The sequence below is a fragment of the Peromyscus maniculatus genome, chromosome 14 (genome assembly GCF_049852395.1).
Source record: "Peromyscus maniculatus bairdii isolate BWxNUB_F1_BW_parent chromosome 14, HU_Pman_BW_mat_3.1, whole genome shotgun sequence".
Classification (NCBI taxonomy): Eukaryota; Metazoa; Chordata; class Mammalia; order Rodentia; family Cricetidae; genus Peromyscus; species Peromyscus maniculatus.
Window position 1 is genome coordinate 51,225,676 of NC_134865.1, and position 16,379 is coordinate 51,242,054.

General features: G+C 48.7%; 1 protein-coding gene across 12 annotated transcripts in view; it reads right to left on the bottom strand.

The window, feature by feature from the left end:
* Positions 1-16,379, bottom strand: part of Tmem229b (transmembrane protein 229B) — a 61,485-nt gene that overhangs the window by 32,487 nt on the left and 12,619 nt on the right. Inside the window, exon 1 of one of the 12 annotated variants that reach the window (XM_076550927.1) lies at positions 13,040-13,140. The exons of 2 other annotated variants lie outside the window; for them this stretch is intronic. The gene's annotated coding sequence lies outside the window, so the exon portion shown is untranslated. Of the gene's footprint in view, positions 1-10,605; positions 11,084-11,147; positions 11,170-12,465; positions 12,712-12,863; positions 13,141-16,379 lie in introns of those variants that run through there. 9 more of the 12 variants (XM_076550921.1, XM_015991953.3, XM_015991949.3 and 6 more) reach the window with 9 other exon arrangements.

The window sequence follows — 16,379 nt, forward strand, 5'->3', positions numbered from 1 at the left end:
TTGCTTAAAGTCCAAAGTTTAAAGCAACTTAGGAATGAAGATTGTGTGTGTGTGTGTGTGTGTGTGTGTGTGTGTGTGTGTGTGTGTGTGCGTGCAAGGTGAGCCACCTAAGATGTGTGCTGGGATCTGAATCTGGTAAACCATTTCTCTAGCTACCATAAATAGTACTTTAATGCAACATTTTAAAAACTCAGTAAACCATGGGCAATGGAAGCAGCTTCAAGGGACCCAGGGCTGGGATTCAGGAGAAGTCAATGAAGCAGAGGCTTCTCTGAAGTTCTGTAACATTTGAAGAGTTCAAGGACCTGCCCCACCGTCAGAACCAACAGCAGCTCTGCTGGGAAACAAAATATCCCACAGCCTTGGAAGTCAGAATGTTCTAGATTTTTGAAAAAGAAGTTCTGAGCACATATTGTAAATGGCACAATGCCCATGGCAGGGGTTAGGGAAGCTTCCTTTAGATAAACATACTAACATCCTTGCCGTGACAGCTATGAACACGCACACTCTGCCAGGAGAGCAGCTAGCCATCGATGACTTTCTTAGTCCAGGTCAGGTGCTACTGTCATAGTTAGCTCCCGGTTTAGGAATGTCCACATTTCATTGTCATTAAAGAGACCTGTGGCACTATGAGAATTAATTAGGTCTCTGAAAGGGGAAAGGCAGTGGAACAGACCTGGAGTGTTTGTTTTAAATTCACTCTGAAAAGTGAATAAATCCATGGAGCCCTCACCTAAAACCATAATCATCTGGAGAATGTGATCTCTAAAAATCTGTCAAGTCTAGAACAGACACTACAGGGATTATTTTCCCAACTAATACTATACGTATCTTCTGCATGTGAACCTTGTGCAGAGTCTCGAACCCTCAGGATCCTAAAGGTTAATAGAAAATTAAAAGGTTAAATAAGATGCAGTGGCTCCCAACCACCTGTAACTCCAGTTCCAGAGACTTCGACACCCTCTTCTGACCTCCACAGGCTCCATCTATGTAGTGCACACACATACATTCGGGCAGACACAAATACACCATTTTTAAAAGGTAAATAAAATCATAGGTCAAGGGACCTAGTCCACACCCACAGCTTAAAGGTGATGGAGCAAAGGCGTAGAAAAGCCAGGGCTTTGCATAGGTTGGTGATAGGCAACTGGTGTCACAGAGAGACGAGAAGCTATGATTGCCAACTTCCTGTTCACTGCCCTTGGCATAAAAGCATGCAATAATAGCAACTTCACAACGAAAAGACCAGAGAAGTTGAAAGATACAAGCAGAAGTGCTTTGGGCCAAATATACCTCTGCGGCTAAGACGAGTTCTAATGTAGACAGACAGACAGATGAGGACCCTGCAGCCGCACACATCTGTGGGAGGCAGTGAGGGCAGGTGCATGACGGGTCATTTAGGCAGGTGGATTCGACTCTGATAAAAGACACAGATGGAGTTGCTGGAATGGGGAAGTGGGGAGAGAAAAAAAACAATGTGGGGAGAGCCCCAGTGCAGAGTGAGGAACCTACAGGCACCTCCGAAAACAGCATCTGTCAATCACACGTGTGTCATCTTCATGGCCCCACCCTCACGGGAAGCAGCAGAGCATTGTGGTTTAAAAGTGCACGCTTGGGGGACAGATCTCCTCCATTTAAATCCCAACACCGAAGCCAACTATGTGACCTTAGACAGATTGCTTTAACCTCCCTTTGCCTCATTTACTCATCTGTAAAATAGAGATGAAGAGTGCATGTACACCGTATGAAAACCAACACTTAGCACTAAAGTGGCCCTCTTTGTGTCCAAAGGCGATTGCTTCTAGGAAACACCCACAGGCACCAAAATCTGCAGAAATGCAGATTCCCCTATACAAAATGCGTATAACCTAGGCACATCCTCCACATGTTTTTAAATCACCTCTGGGGTGCTTATATATAATAAATACTACATAAACAGTTGCTGTCTTGTATTGTTTGAAAAATAATGACCAGAAGAGTCTATACATGTTCAGTACAAACACAATATTTTTTTTCTGAATAGTTTTGATCAGCAAGTGGTTGAATCCATAGATGCATAACCTTTGGATATAGAGGGATGACTATGTAAGAACTCAGTGAATGTTAGTGTTCTCATTAACCTACTGGATCAACTCTGTGTATGTGTGTGTATTCATGTGTATGCCTGTGAGTGTGTGTGAGTGTGCATGTGTGCAAACACATCTGTGTAGAGGCCGTAGGTTGACATTAGTCTTCCTCCACCTTATTTTTGAGATGGAATCTCTTACTGAGCTTGCCATGCACTGATTCAGGTAGGCAGGTTGACCAGCAAGCTCCAGGGATCCACCGTCTCTGCCTTCCTAGTGCTGGGATCATAGATGTGTGCTGTGGTGTCTCACTTTAACACAGGCTTAGGGATCCAAACTCAGGTCCTCAAGCTTGCATGGCAAACACTTTACCAATGGGGTCATCTTCCCAGCCTCAAATACATGATCCTTTTTCCTGCTTCAGCTTCCCGAGTGCTGAGTACATACTACCACACCCAACCGGACAGTTATGGTTTCGTTGTTGTTGTTGTTGTCTATTTGCTTTTTGGTTGTTTGAGACAGAGTTTCTCTGTGTAGCCCTGCCCATCCTGGAACTTGCTCTGTAGACCAGGCTGGCCTTGAACTCAAAGATTTTCCTGCCTCTACATCCTGAGTGCTGGGATTAAAGGTGTGTATCACCACCGCCACCCAGAATATTTTTTTTAATTATGTGTATGTGCCTATGTGTGGATATATGTGAATGAGTTACAGTGCTCATGGAGATCAGAAGCATCAGATCCCCGGGAGCTGGAATTGTAGGTAGCTGTTGAGAACAGAGCTTGGGTCCTCTAGAGGAGCAGTGTGCTCCCTTAACTACTGAGTCATCTCTCCAGCCCTGACAGTTATGGTTTTAAAGAAACACACATAACAAGATGTTAAGTCAGAAATATTAACTAAGACACTAAGATACAAAAGGTATGGTGTTCTCCAGTGTGACACCAGTCAAGGATGAACGTTTAAAAAAAAAATGTGTGCAAGCTCCTCCCTCACACCAAGGGTACAAACTGTCAGAATAAGCAGACACTGGAGAGCATCTGTGCAGAGGAATGTGGAGGGCGCTGCTCCTGCCTGGGCTATGGCCTCACCCTCCCACCACAGAGAATTTGCTCACTCGGGAAACTTGGTGTCTGTTCCCTGCAAGTGAGAAGACAGGGTGGGGGTATGCAGATGGTGGGCCAGATTGGCCATCGGCTGCTGGAAGATGGAGGGACTGCTGAGCTGGGAGTGAGCCTGTACTCCAGGTCCACTGCTCCAAAGGATGGAGGACTGGTTTCTAAGACTAACGGGAGTGGGTGAGTACAGGTCTGGTCCAGAGGGCCTGTTGGAACAGACTCAAGAGACTTAGTGGAAAGAGACTGGAGGTGAATCACTGGCTTTGGGGACCCCAAGGCCAGAGCAACAATGTGGAATGAAGGATAATTTGCTCTTTTTTATTTGTTTGTTTTGAGACAAAGCATCACTTTCTAGCCCAGGCTATCCTGGAACTCACTATGCAGCCTTCACTGGTCTTGAACTTTTGGTAAAACCTCTTGATTCAAACTCCCTGATGCTGGGACCATAAGCGTGAGTCACCATGTCCAGTGATAAATTTTCCATTGTGAATATCTCAGCAGCTGGGCAAAGAGTGCTCTCTGAGAAACCCGTGAGCTTGGGCACAAGAGAAAGAATCAGCATTAAATACATGCTGGGCCCAGGAAACAATAGTGTGGGTCACTGAACACCTCCCTGTCCTTTGCAGTTGGGTGACAAAGACATGGAGGTGCTGAATTGAGGCGAGGTGTGTGACTCAAAGTGACCGCAGGACCTTCGACCGCCTACAAATAACCAGAAGCTTAGAAAGCCTGATTGACTGTTCATTCCCGGGCAGGGAAAAAACTAGACTCACGGAGTAAACCTAAAGGCAATCATGGGACACAGAACTACTTCATGGATAGCTATTAGAATGAAATGTTCATCCTTGTAGTTAAAATGGCCTCCCATGGAGCTGGAAGGGTAGCCAAGTGCTTAAGAGCACTGGCTGCTCTTCCAGAGGATCCAGGTTTGAGTTCCAGAATCCCGCATGGCAAGTTAGAACCTTCTGTAACCCTAGTTCTAGGGAGATCCACTGCCCTCTTCTGGCCTTCATGGGTACTACATACAGGTGGTGCAGAGACATACACGCAGGCCAGTCAGACACTTAATTTAAAATGTTAAAAAAGCCTCTCATACCTTCAGAGGTAGGGTGATCACTATTAGAAATAAATAGCATAGGGAAACGGGGAGCAAATGGGGAAAAGTAGAGGAAGCAGGGACAGAAATGATTGGTTTGGTGGGTTCAGTGGGATCTCACCTCTCCTCCACCACAAATACAATAAAATAAAAGCAGTGGGCATAAAAGGACAATGAGAGTGCGGCTAGACCCTCAAATACATGGCCCCGCGCAAAGGAGACTCAGATGGCTCAATTCTGTGAGTGAAGAGGTCAGGCTGAGTTCACGGTTTGGTCTTGCTCCTTCAGGCAGAGACGGGACAGCCGAAGAGGTGGGGCCTCGCAAACACTGTGTTACCCAGACCGTTTCCAGCCAGGTCCTGAAGTCCTGGAGACTAGGAAGCAGCGGGGGAGGAGGACAGAAGACTCAGCCAAACCCAAATGCAGAATGCGAAGCACACACACACACACACACACACACACACACACACACACACACACACACACAGCTGTAGACAGGCCCTGGAGACTGTCCTGGGACGGTGAGAGGGGACACTTGAGGTGTGAGAGGAGGCAACGGGGTACTCACTGTGCTGTGGGGAGCAGGGGAGGAAAGGCACACAAACACCACCTTTCTGCTGCCTCAGTAGGACAAAGGGGAATACCAGTCCAGTCACCCCTCCACTAGGAAGTTCTTACTCCCGCTCTGGTCTGTCCCTTAACCTCCAGTATGGCTTCACTCTCCTTCTACTCTGCCCCGGCCGCCCCAGCTCCGACTTCCTTCAGTTGCAGATGAGCTGAGTTCTCCCCCAGAAAGGCCAGAATTACTCCCAGCCCACCGGATCATCCAGCACACTTCCTAGAAGGGAGGTTAGAGACAGCCTCGTTGGCATTTCCTAATTTATACACAAGGAAACCAAAAGCCAGAGAATTCACATCCCATGTACAGACTCACCAAACTGAGACCAGAACGCGTCTCCTTGTCCCCTCCAGGTGATTGTTGTAGAATATTATTTTAAGATGTGTTACATTTTTTTATTCTGTGGAACATTTGTTTAAGGATGCAAAGAGGTGTTACATTCATTTGTTTAACTCTGTGAAGCTGTGTTACTGGGCCTGTCTAAAACACCTGATGGTCTAATAAAGAGCTGAATGGCCAATAGGCAGGAGAAAGGATAGGTGGGGCTTGCAGGCAGAGAGAATAAATAGAAGGAAAAGTCTGGGAGAAAAAGGAGGAGCCAGAGAGATCAAGGATCAAGGAAAGAAGGGGCTAGCCACCCAGCCACACAGCCAGCCATGGAATAAGAGTGAAAGTAAGACATACAGAAATAAGAAAGGAGAAAGTCTAGGTGATGGGATAATTTTAAGTTAAGAAAAGCTGGCAAGAAATAAGCCAAGCTAAAGCAAGGCATTTATAATTAAGAATAAGCTTCTGTGTGTGATTTATTTGGGAGCTGGGTGGTGGGCCCCTCAAAAGAGCATAAACAACCAACAACATGTGATTCTATCAAATAGCATTTCAACAGCTCAAATATGGTCAGCCTATCTCTCCCAGGCCACCTCCATAGCCCTTATTCCTCTCCATAATCACCCCCAAATGATATGAGACATAAAGTCAAATTGTCTACAAATGAGGACAGTTACCACTGAAGTAGCTGGTTATCGCTAAATCCTTTCTCAGAATAAGGTAGCCTGATGGATATAGGGTAATCTGGTATAATGTATGAACACAAAGTAAACTGATTTTTTTTTCAATGCTGGGGATTGAATCCCTAGTCTAATGTTTTCTGTACTTTGCAAAGTATATCTGAGATTCAAGTCATAACCGAATTCCCCAGATAGATAGTGATGGACAAGGGAGGAGCTTGGTGGGCAAAGCCTAGAGTCAAGAATTTGCTAGGATGAGCTGCTATGACAGGCAGGAGAGCAGCCGAGAGGAAAATGCTGCCCAAGAGCCTGTTAAGCAAGAGGAAAATGTTAGTATCAGAATCCAGCGGGGGTTATGAGATACAGTGCTATGCCGAGCAGAAAGCCTGTTTCCTTTACAGTAACTTCCAGACCATCTGGTCTACTTCTCTTCTGCAGGGTACAGACCTCACCCTCTCCTGAACGCTCATGAGGATGCTAGTTCCCATGAATCTGTACTTCCAGCTCCCTCTCGCTGCTGTGTGCTCACACCAGCTCCACTTTCAATCACTCACCAACCTTTGTTCTACCTCTCCACCCACTCAACGCTCACACGCTGCAGCAGAATCAGGTCTCAGTTCAAGTCCCAGTCCGGACACTTTCTGGCTGTGTGAGAGGTGCAATCACTCTTGAAGAAGCTCAGTCTCCCCAGCTGTGAAATGGGGGATAATCAATAGTAGCTTTCTCACTGACGTGAGAGGAGAGCATATGAAAAGTACTTAGCCCAATGCCTGGCATATAGTAAGTATTCAATACATGGTGACTGCCAACTGTTAATGCTCTGACTGCTGAAGCCAGTTGAAATTCCATTTGTGGGACGGAGTCTCAGAGCACTGAAATGGGTCACCCAAGGTCAACTGAGCAAGTGAGTTGGGGAGTATTCCCAGATTTCCTGATTTTGGAGATGTTTGGCAGTCATTATTTCCTTAGAACAAGGTCATTGTCCAGTGACCCGGAAGCCTAGATGTCTGATGACATCCAACTATCACAGCTGGTGATTTAATAAGTGCTCTCACATGCCAGGAACTGTGCAGGCATAGGGAAGTTTGAAGGTGCCTATATTAGGTCAGTATAAGAAGGTCGCCTCATTGCTCTGGGCAAGCAAAAAAAAAAAAAGTCCTGCACAATACCAGAGAAAACTCTGGAGTGACTGCTTATGCTGCCCAACGATAGCAATATTTATTGTCCATATTTGTATTATGATGTAGATAAAAGTGTGGCCAATGTCCAGGTTCCTTATTCCCCACCCCACCCCCCCCCTCTCTCTCTCTGTGTGTGTGTGTGTGTGTGTGTGTATGTGTGTTGGGAACAACAAGAAGGGAGATTCTGGAGACTAAGAACTAGGACGGAGACTAGGACAGACGATGGGGTTGTGCACGTGCTAGAAACCCATCTATGATCCTCCCCGAGGACTAACTCTCATAGTATTGGTGCCATGCAAGCTGCCAAGGGAGAGAAGCCATCAACAGTCCGACCCCGCTGTAAGGGCTGGGAAGCACAGCAATAACTGACCTGGCAAGCTATGCTCAATGGTGCAATAGCTGTACTTCTATCTTGGGGGTAACCAACAGCTACCTAATTGGACTTGCAGGCCTGCTTAACAGGAAGGAAGTCACGCCAGGTACCGCAAATGAGCCACTTACTCAACGCTGGAGAGGTCACAGGCTCTAGAGAAGAACCGGCCACGGCCAGTTTCCTACACCAGTATGATTTCTAACAGTAATCCAAATGCTGATCCTTTTACCCACAGACAAGTGGAGCACTCACCCTCATGAAAAAAAGCTTATTTTTGCAACAGGTGGAGGCCATTACAGAGATCCACAAGTGTCAATGTAGACAGCAGATGACTAGAGTGGTCCTCATCCCCTACTGAGGATGCATCCTCAACACAAGCCCTAGACCCAAGGGTCAGAGGAAATCACTGAATCGGGTGTGAACAGATTTTTAAGAACTAGAATACCAGAATGCCTGCTACTAGATAGCATCTTCCAGACACGACAGAGACACTGCACCCACGAAATCTCAACAACATGCTTGCCTATACAAGACCTGCACAATGTCAACACCATTTAACATACCAACATGGGCAAGGGAAATCTCCTAAGGTCCTATCTACAGGCAATCATTGACTTCTGAGAGATGGAGAATCAGTTTTCTTTAGAGAGGAGCCCCTGGATTTATCCAAACCTAAGTGGTCAGCCCTAGCCACATCTACAGTGAGCAACACTGCATAGACTCGGTAGGCTATATATGTAACAGTAATAGTTAAAGAAGTCATGAGAAAGAATGGGGGCACAGGGGGAGCTGGAAGGGAAGAGGAAGGGAGATGATGTAAATACAGTAATCATGTATAAAATCCTCAAAATTTTTAAATGATGACAAAACAGATTCCCTTGCCGGTGGTCCATAGAAAGGCCATACCTAGAAGTCAGGCTTCTTGCTGCACTGACTGAAGCCCTATGTGTACATTTATCTCAAAGCATGAACTGCTTCCTCAGGAGTTCAGAGAAGAACCCTATCTCTGTGGCCCTTCAATCTCTTGGCTGGCATCTCTAGACCGGGGCTGGTATCAAGGCCCCACTAAAACCTCCTCTGTGAAGATGGACCAGTTCTGAAGCTCATGTGGCAGAGGCACCTCTTAAAAACAATGAATGGATAGGCCAACTAGAAATCATTCATCATTCGAGTCCAACTACAAAAGTAGTCAGAAGGGATGACCCGATATGTTCTGAATGTCGGGGGGGGGGGGGGCCTCTGGAGAGGAGAGGTGTGACAGAAATGTTCTCACCAATTATGCCCCCTTATCAATTAGATCTCCTAACACTACATGGCCAGTGAAATTTTGTATGCTGCCAAGATTCCAGAAGAAAGAACAATTTTAAGAGCCAAGCCCTACCCATGTAGACTGCCATACTATTAATGTCTTTTCTACAACACCAAAATGACAGAGACAAGGTCTCAAAGTCCCCAGGAGCCACCAGAGAAAGAGATGGTGGGGGCTAGAAGTTCAGAAATGCAAGTGGCAATAACTGTGCTTATTCTTTAGATTGCTAGACTTGACTATGTCCAACCCCATCACAAACTGTCAGCAATAAAAAGGGATGGAAAGTTTCCTTTGAGAACCATTCTTTGAAGGCGCGCCGGGCCAATTAGCACCCTACAATTTCAACCTCACTAAATTTATAGGTAGGGGAACTGGTGTCAAAATGCACGTTAAGTAGAATCTTTGCGTGGAGACGTACAGGAGCCCACTCCTGCAGCCTACTTCGTGTGAGCAAAGAGAAGCAAGCAGGCTTTCCATGTAAGTCTGAAAATGAGCAGGGTCACTCACTCAGCCTCAGTTTTATGGTGGATAAGTATGTCGAGGGAGAAACCATCTCTTTTTCCATAAATGACAGCAGCATGGAGCATCCCAGAGCTTGATCTGAGGCAGGTGTGTTATTTTTCCCAGCCAACGTATCATTATATAACCCTGGTTGGTCTGGAACTCTGTGTGTAGACCAGGCTGGCCTCAAATTCTCCTGCCTTTACCTTCTAAGGGCTGGGGTTACAGGCATTTGTCACTATGCTCAACCCAAATGCACATCTTGAACCAAACCTACAGGTCCAGAATTCTCTTCATGCATCTTGGAAAAGTGTAACCCACGAATCATAAGATAATTGATTCTAAACCTTCTCAAATCCCAAGAACAGAATGTCAGTAGACACAGCCAGTGAATCGAGTGTGACTTAAGAACCATAACCAAAAACGCCGGCTCCTGTCCCTTCCCCTCAAACTGGCTTACACTTTACTTTTCAGAAACAAACATTCTGGTTCCTCAGGAGGCCTGGGGGAAGGAGCCAAAAGTATAGCAGTTTTACATGATCTTAATTCCTTTCTGAAATCTCCCCCTCCCCCCCCCCCCCCCCCCCCGCCACCACCCCCGGGGCCAGGTATGAACAAAAGGAGTCGAGAATGTGCCAAGGCTAAAATTATTCACACTTTAAAAGGAATATTCTTGAATTAAACAAAACAAAACCAAAAAACCCCACTAAACTCCAAGACACCTTGTTTGCAATTACAGGGTGGACGGGGAGGAGGGGACTAACTAAATGGACACAAATTTGAGAGCAGTCGGGCAGCGGGAGGGTTAGCTATCCTTTTTCTCTCTCAAGGACAGCCAGATCTGATATGGCTGCTGCTAAGCCCAAGCTGCCTCACTTTACTGCCCTGAGCCAGCTCTCTCCCTGTGATACCAGAGCCCCTCCCCACGCACACACACATCAGAGACCCTTCTCAGGGCTCTGAGGGCAACGGTCACTAACGTCCTGGCTTGTCATCTTGTTGGAAAGCTCCAAGATGTCCCACGAGCAGACGCAGACAGAAAAGCCACCCACTGCCTGTGTGCTAGAGCAACTTTTCTGATAAAAATGACACTTTTAAAACCGACACCGACCTCTCCCTATCGCAAACGCTGTAATTTAGCCCTTCTCTGTAAAATGACACTTTTCCCTTTAGAAACAAGACGCAAATCGGACTCAGAGAAAATAAGCGTAGTGTAAAGGCTCACTAACTCTTCTAATATCCTCCGTTCAAGAGCCTCCGGTTCTTAAATCAGTTTAGAAATGTAGGAAATCATGTCCCACCACTTTCAAAGAAAGAGTCCAAGGAGCTTCATCTTCTTACCTCCCAGTGGGGGACCTGGGGAACAGTCTGCCCATAGAAAAGCCTTCTTGCACCCTTTCTGCTGGGGAGGTCAGGCCAGCACCACTGTCCTCAGCTGAGAATCAACAGCTTGGGACAAACCCAACCTGAACTGAGCAACAATCAACCCTGCCTAGCCGGAGGGCGGAGCTCTGCAGAAGTGGGGCTGTCTGTGCCAACTGAGTTCGCCTCCTGACCTAACCTTGGCCACTTTAGTTCCAAGACCACAGAGCAAATGCTCAGGGGCACTTACTTTTTTTTTTTTTTTTTTTTTTTCCCTGCAAACCCTTACAAGTCCTGGAATCCTCCTTGACCCTATCTTGAAGTGGCCGAAGTCAACACTAAATCAACTTGTCATTTCTCTCTGAAGACCAGCGTTCCATTGCCCCCTCTGTCTCTGCTTCAGAACACCGAGTCTCAGAACCGGCCAAGAACGCTTCGTCTCAGCCCACCCCTCCCTGTCTCTCAACCTGGTTGTCCTGGCAGACCCACCCCTGGTCCAACCACGTGTGTCATTAACTCACCCACAGAGACGCAGGAGCATCAACCAGAAGTCCAGAGCACCGCCTGTCTCCAGGCAGACCATAGACAGAAAGAAGCAGATGTTGCTCTGCCTTCCAACCAGGTAAATGACCTGAGCTCTTGGAAGGTGGTGCTGCCATAGGACAAGAGCCAATGGTCACATGCAAACTGGAGGAACCCGGTTCCTGGAGACAAAGATTGAGGATTGGGATCTTGGCACACTGCCCATTTGTCTTCCAGAGAGAAAGATCCTATACCATTCTTAAGGCAGGTCCACCAGCCCTCTCTCTGACCCTTCTTCCTGGTACGCGGCGGGGAGTGGGGTTCGGGGGACGGCGTGGGGATGGGGTGGTGGTGGAGATTTAGGCTTCCTGGGGACCTCAGTGGGAAGATCGTTTGTTATAGGGGTGCAGAGATAATGGATGAGCAGAGCCCCAAGGTTACACTGGTATGCAGCTTCCAAGAGTCCTCCAGTGAAAGTCTAACCAGTGTCAGAACAGCCTGACACCAAACTCTGTGCCTGAGGCGATCATACATCCACCTCCTGAGAAACCCCAGGGAAGAAAGGAGAAACGGTGAGCGGAAGAAGGGAAACCGGTCAGTTTCTGACTGGTCATAGAAAGGGAGAAAAGAAGACACCTGGGAAAGACTCCAATACCTCCCTGGCCTTGCCAGAAACAGGGCTAAATGGCTCCCCATCCCAGCCCTCCATTTGCCACCAGGAAACAGAGATGATGAATGCAGATGAAGAACTGGCTGGGCACTGACCTAGGCACCCACCTGAAAAAGAATGCCAAAAGTGCAACCCACCATCACCCAGTTCTTTCATGCACACAGAAGAGAAGGCAATAGGGTCCTTTTGACCAGCAAAGTCAGGACCTGAGTCTGTGGTTCCCACTCCCAAGACCTGGCTCTCCAGCTTCCATCCAGTCTGGCGCCCCCCTCTGTCCTTTCCAGAGGGCCTCGGGGTGCACTCCACTGGGTGGGGGGAGGTGTCAACCTTCAGAGGTCTGAGATCCTCCGCGGGATCTCTCACCCTCGCCTCAACCCGGCACCCCTTTGTTTCAGGCAGGGAAAGTTGCCAGTGTTCACCCCTTTCGCCAACACGCCCCCCTGTGCGCCCATCCCCCGCAGGGAATCCAAGCTCAGACACACCATCTAATCTGCGGCTCGCTCTCCAGCCCCAGCAGCCGCTTCGAAACCGAAAGCAAAGAAGAAGCGGGATCCGGTAGTGTCCCTACACGGGGTCGCCAGGTCTTCCCCATCACCGCCCCATCACCCGCGCCCCCGCGCTCGGCGCTGCCCGCCCCGCTCAGGCACCTCTCTCCGCGGCGGAAAGGCCTCTCTGCGGACATCGCGGGCACCTACCGGTGCGGGGCCGGGGACGAGGGTAGGGCAAGGCAGGGCAGGGCCGGGCGACCGTCTGCCCGACGCAGGTGCGGCCAGGAGCGCGGTCTCTCGGGCTGGCTCCCGCTCCTCCTCCCGCGCCGGGACTCGGGGCGCTCTCCTGCGCCGCCTGCTCCCCGCCCCCACGCCCGGCGCTCGGGCTCCCCCCGCGCCGGGTGACCCGCCAAGCCTCCCCCACGCCGCCCGCCCGCCCTCCTGCGACTATTCCCGCATCGAGTGTCCGCGGCCGCCGGGGCGGCGCGGGGGCCCGGGGAGCTGCAGCGGCTGCTGCCCCAAGGAACCCAGCCCCAGGCGGCGACGGCGGCACTCACCCATAGTACGGATGCGGCGCAAACTGCACATGCTCGCGTCTGACAGGCGCTCTGCCCCCGGCCCTGTTTAACTCCTTCCGCGCCCGAGTGTCCGCCCGGCCCGCTGCCCCCGCCGACCCAGCCGCCTCCCGCCACCCATCCTCAGCCTCCAGTCCGCCCTGCCAGGACTCCCCCACTTCGCAGCCCAGGTGGCTCAGGTGGCTGCGGTGAAGATTCCTTGGCCCTCCCTGCCCAGGCCACTTCTGCATTCCAGGTGTGGGGTGAGGGTCACCTCCCGATTTGTAGGAGTTGTAAGGAGTCGCTTGCACAACATTCACTCTGCTTATCAGGAAGGCTCAGGTTGCCAGAGGTCCACACTTCACACGGTGTTGCACACCCACTGTGTGCCCATATTATGTTCCATGCGAGTTAATCATTGAAGCAGCCAGACCAGGTCGGATTGTTTGGTTTTTAATCCTCATCATCACCATCGTTGTTACTCTTCTCATTTCTAAGATGCAGAAACTGAAGCTTGTGAAAAACTAGAATTTGCCTCAATCAAGGCCTGAACCTCCAAGGTCCACGATTTGGTTCGTAAAGATTAAATGGACTATGTTCTTTCTGAGGTCCTCTTAGGAGGTGCAAAACAACAGATGTCAGGGTAAAATCCCTGGCGATTCGGAATACAGAACGTCAGCTCCGTGAAGTCAAAGTCAGATAGGCCTCTCAACTAGTCGTGGGCCCTGCAGGAAACCGGAATGAATTTCCCGTTCCACACCAACCCTGAGTCCTGGCACTTCAGGCGAGGGGAACCGACAATCTTGAAAGTCTATAATGCCACATGGGGAGGTTTTGTTTTCTTTTTTTTTAGCCAGCTCTGATCTTGAACTGCCCGTCCTCCTAACCTCCACCAGCCCGATGCTAGGATTACAGGTTAACATGGGAGTGGAGGGATGTCCTTTTTCAAAATACCCGGGAGCAGTCTTCCACAATTCTCCCACAGCCTATGAGTGCCTAGGCCTGATCTGAGGGTTTGACGGTTGCTTCTCTAGGCTGAGACTGTAGCTCAGTAGAAGAGCAAGTGTTCAGCCTCCTGGAGGCCTAAGATTCAACTTCCAGTGGGCATTCATTTGTGTGCACGCGTGGGCCTCGCACATGCCCCTGCACACACAAATGAACCCAGAAGGGAGGGGGACATTTAGGGAGAGAGAGGCACAACTGTATTAGTTAGGGTTCTCTAGAGGAACAGAACTGATAGAAAAAAAAATATGGGATTTATTGGAGTGGTTCACAAGAGCTGTGGTCCAGCTAGTCCAGAAATGGCTTTCTCCCAACAGACAGGTCCGAGAATCCAGCAGTTGTTCGGTCCAGGAAGCTGGATGTCTCGCTTGGTCTTCAACATACATTGGAATCCCACAGAAGTAGGTTCCAACAGCAGTGAAGGAATGCTTCAGCAGCAGAGTAGATAAAATTGACAGTGAGAAGGGGGGCGGGCAAACAGGCAAAAAGCAAAAAGCTTCTTTCTTCCATGTCCTTTACATGGGCTGCCATGAGAAGGTATGGCCCAGTTTTATTTAGGGAGGGTCTTCTCACCTCAAATGATCCAATCAAGAAAAATCCCTCACAGGTGTGCCAGCTGCTTGAGTTTTTAGTTAACTCTAGATGCTGTTAACTTGACAACCAAGAATATCCATCCCAATGACCAAAGAAAGTGTATCACTCACTGCCTTAAAAAAAATTATCCAGGCGGTGGTGGGCATAGGCCTTTAATCCCAGCACCTGACAGGCAGAAGCAAGCAGATCTCTATGGGTTTGAGGCCAGCATGGTCTACAGAGTGAGTTCCAGGACAGCCAAGACTACACAGAGAAACCCTGCCTTGAAAAACAAACAAACCAACAAACAAACAGTTATGCATTTGAGCATTTGCCTGCATAAATGCATGCCACATTCGTGCCTAGTGCTCTCGGAGGCCAGAAAAGAACATTGGGACCCCTGGCACTGGGTTACAGGCTGTTGTGAGCCACCACGTGGGTGCTGGGAACCTAACCTGGGTCCTCTGCAAGAGCAACAAATGTTCTTAATTGCAGAGCCAACTCTCCAGCTCCGTTTACCCCTTTTTTTATAATGTGCCGGATAACCAAAGAGGTCTCAGAAGTCCAAGCCAACACAAGGCTTGCCCCACTCAAGACAAGAAGCCAGGCTGCTTTCTACTTTCTGAACCTAATTGGATCCCATGTCTCTGCTTGATTGCCTGATGAGACCTTAGAGCTTCCATCAGTCTGTGTCCCTAGCCAGGGTATACAAAGATGAACAACATCTCTAAACTGGAGTGGGCAGTGTAGACCAGGGGCTTTAAGCCATCACCATACATCCTCTGTTCTTGACCTGGACAATCTATTCTTCTGTAAGAAACTGCACTGGGGCTGAGGATGCAGCTCTGTAGTAGAGCATGCCTAGAACGTGCAAGGACCTGGATTCCATCTCATACCATGAAGGAAGCATTGGAGTTCAAATAGGAATGATAGGCATTATCTTGGGCTCCTCAAACCAGTAGAGGAAGTACATAGCCATGCGATGCCACTGATAAGAACTTTGACCTTCATTATCCTCTGTGTAGTAGAGACACCATCACCTACCTACCTTACGACTATGATGCAATAATTCAATGACATAATGCATGTGGAGTCCTTAGCATATAGTAGCCTTCCAATAACAGGAATCGTTTTCTGTTGTGGGTAAGACAGGGAGAAGGATTACAAGCACTCATGCGGGCTAGACCCTGGACCTTGTCAGAAAGACATAAGACTGCGCCCCCTGACAGACCTCAGAAAACCTAGCAGCAAGGTTGAGCTGATGGGAGTGGGTGGGCATCCTCTGCCCCTCTTGCCATGGACCAAAGTCTCCTAGACCTCTCTCTGTGTTTGGCAGCAGCGTGGCTCTCTGCTGGGCTCTGGAGGGCAGCACTGCATAGAGGGAGGTATGAAGAGCTACGGGCAGCATCCTGAATTCCCGGCAACTTAGGTATCAGGTCCAGGAGGCACAGGAGGTACCTAGTGCCAGCAATGTTTTTAAGGGCCCACAAAATGCATTTTTTTTCCTTTACAAAAATGGATGCAAAAAATAAACTTTGAGGTCAAAGGAAACATTTTCATGTAATATTAATATTTCTATCCTTCGTCTGGAACAATATGCCAGCGGCAAAAAAACGCACAGGAAGAGTCAGAAACAGAGACACGGGCTGAGCACCGTGCCATCTTGGGTCACCATTCCCATGGGAGTTTCCTCCTTTCTTTAAAAGGGATCGTTTCCTCTTAACGACAGTTTACACAGCTGACCTCTCCTTGGGCAGGGCAGCTATTTCTTTCTCTCTCTCATTACATAAATGGGGAAATAAAATCTGTGTAACTTTGTCAAGGTTACACTGCCCGTAAGAGGAGAATATGACTCAAATTCGGGTCTCAAAACAACACCCTAACCAAGGCCTTTTCCACCTGCACTGAGATGAGAAGTCAAATCAGTCATACCCAGGACAGAGC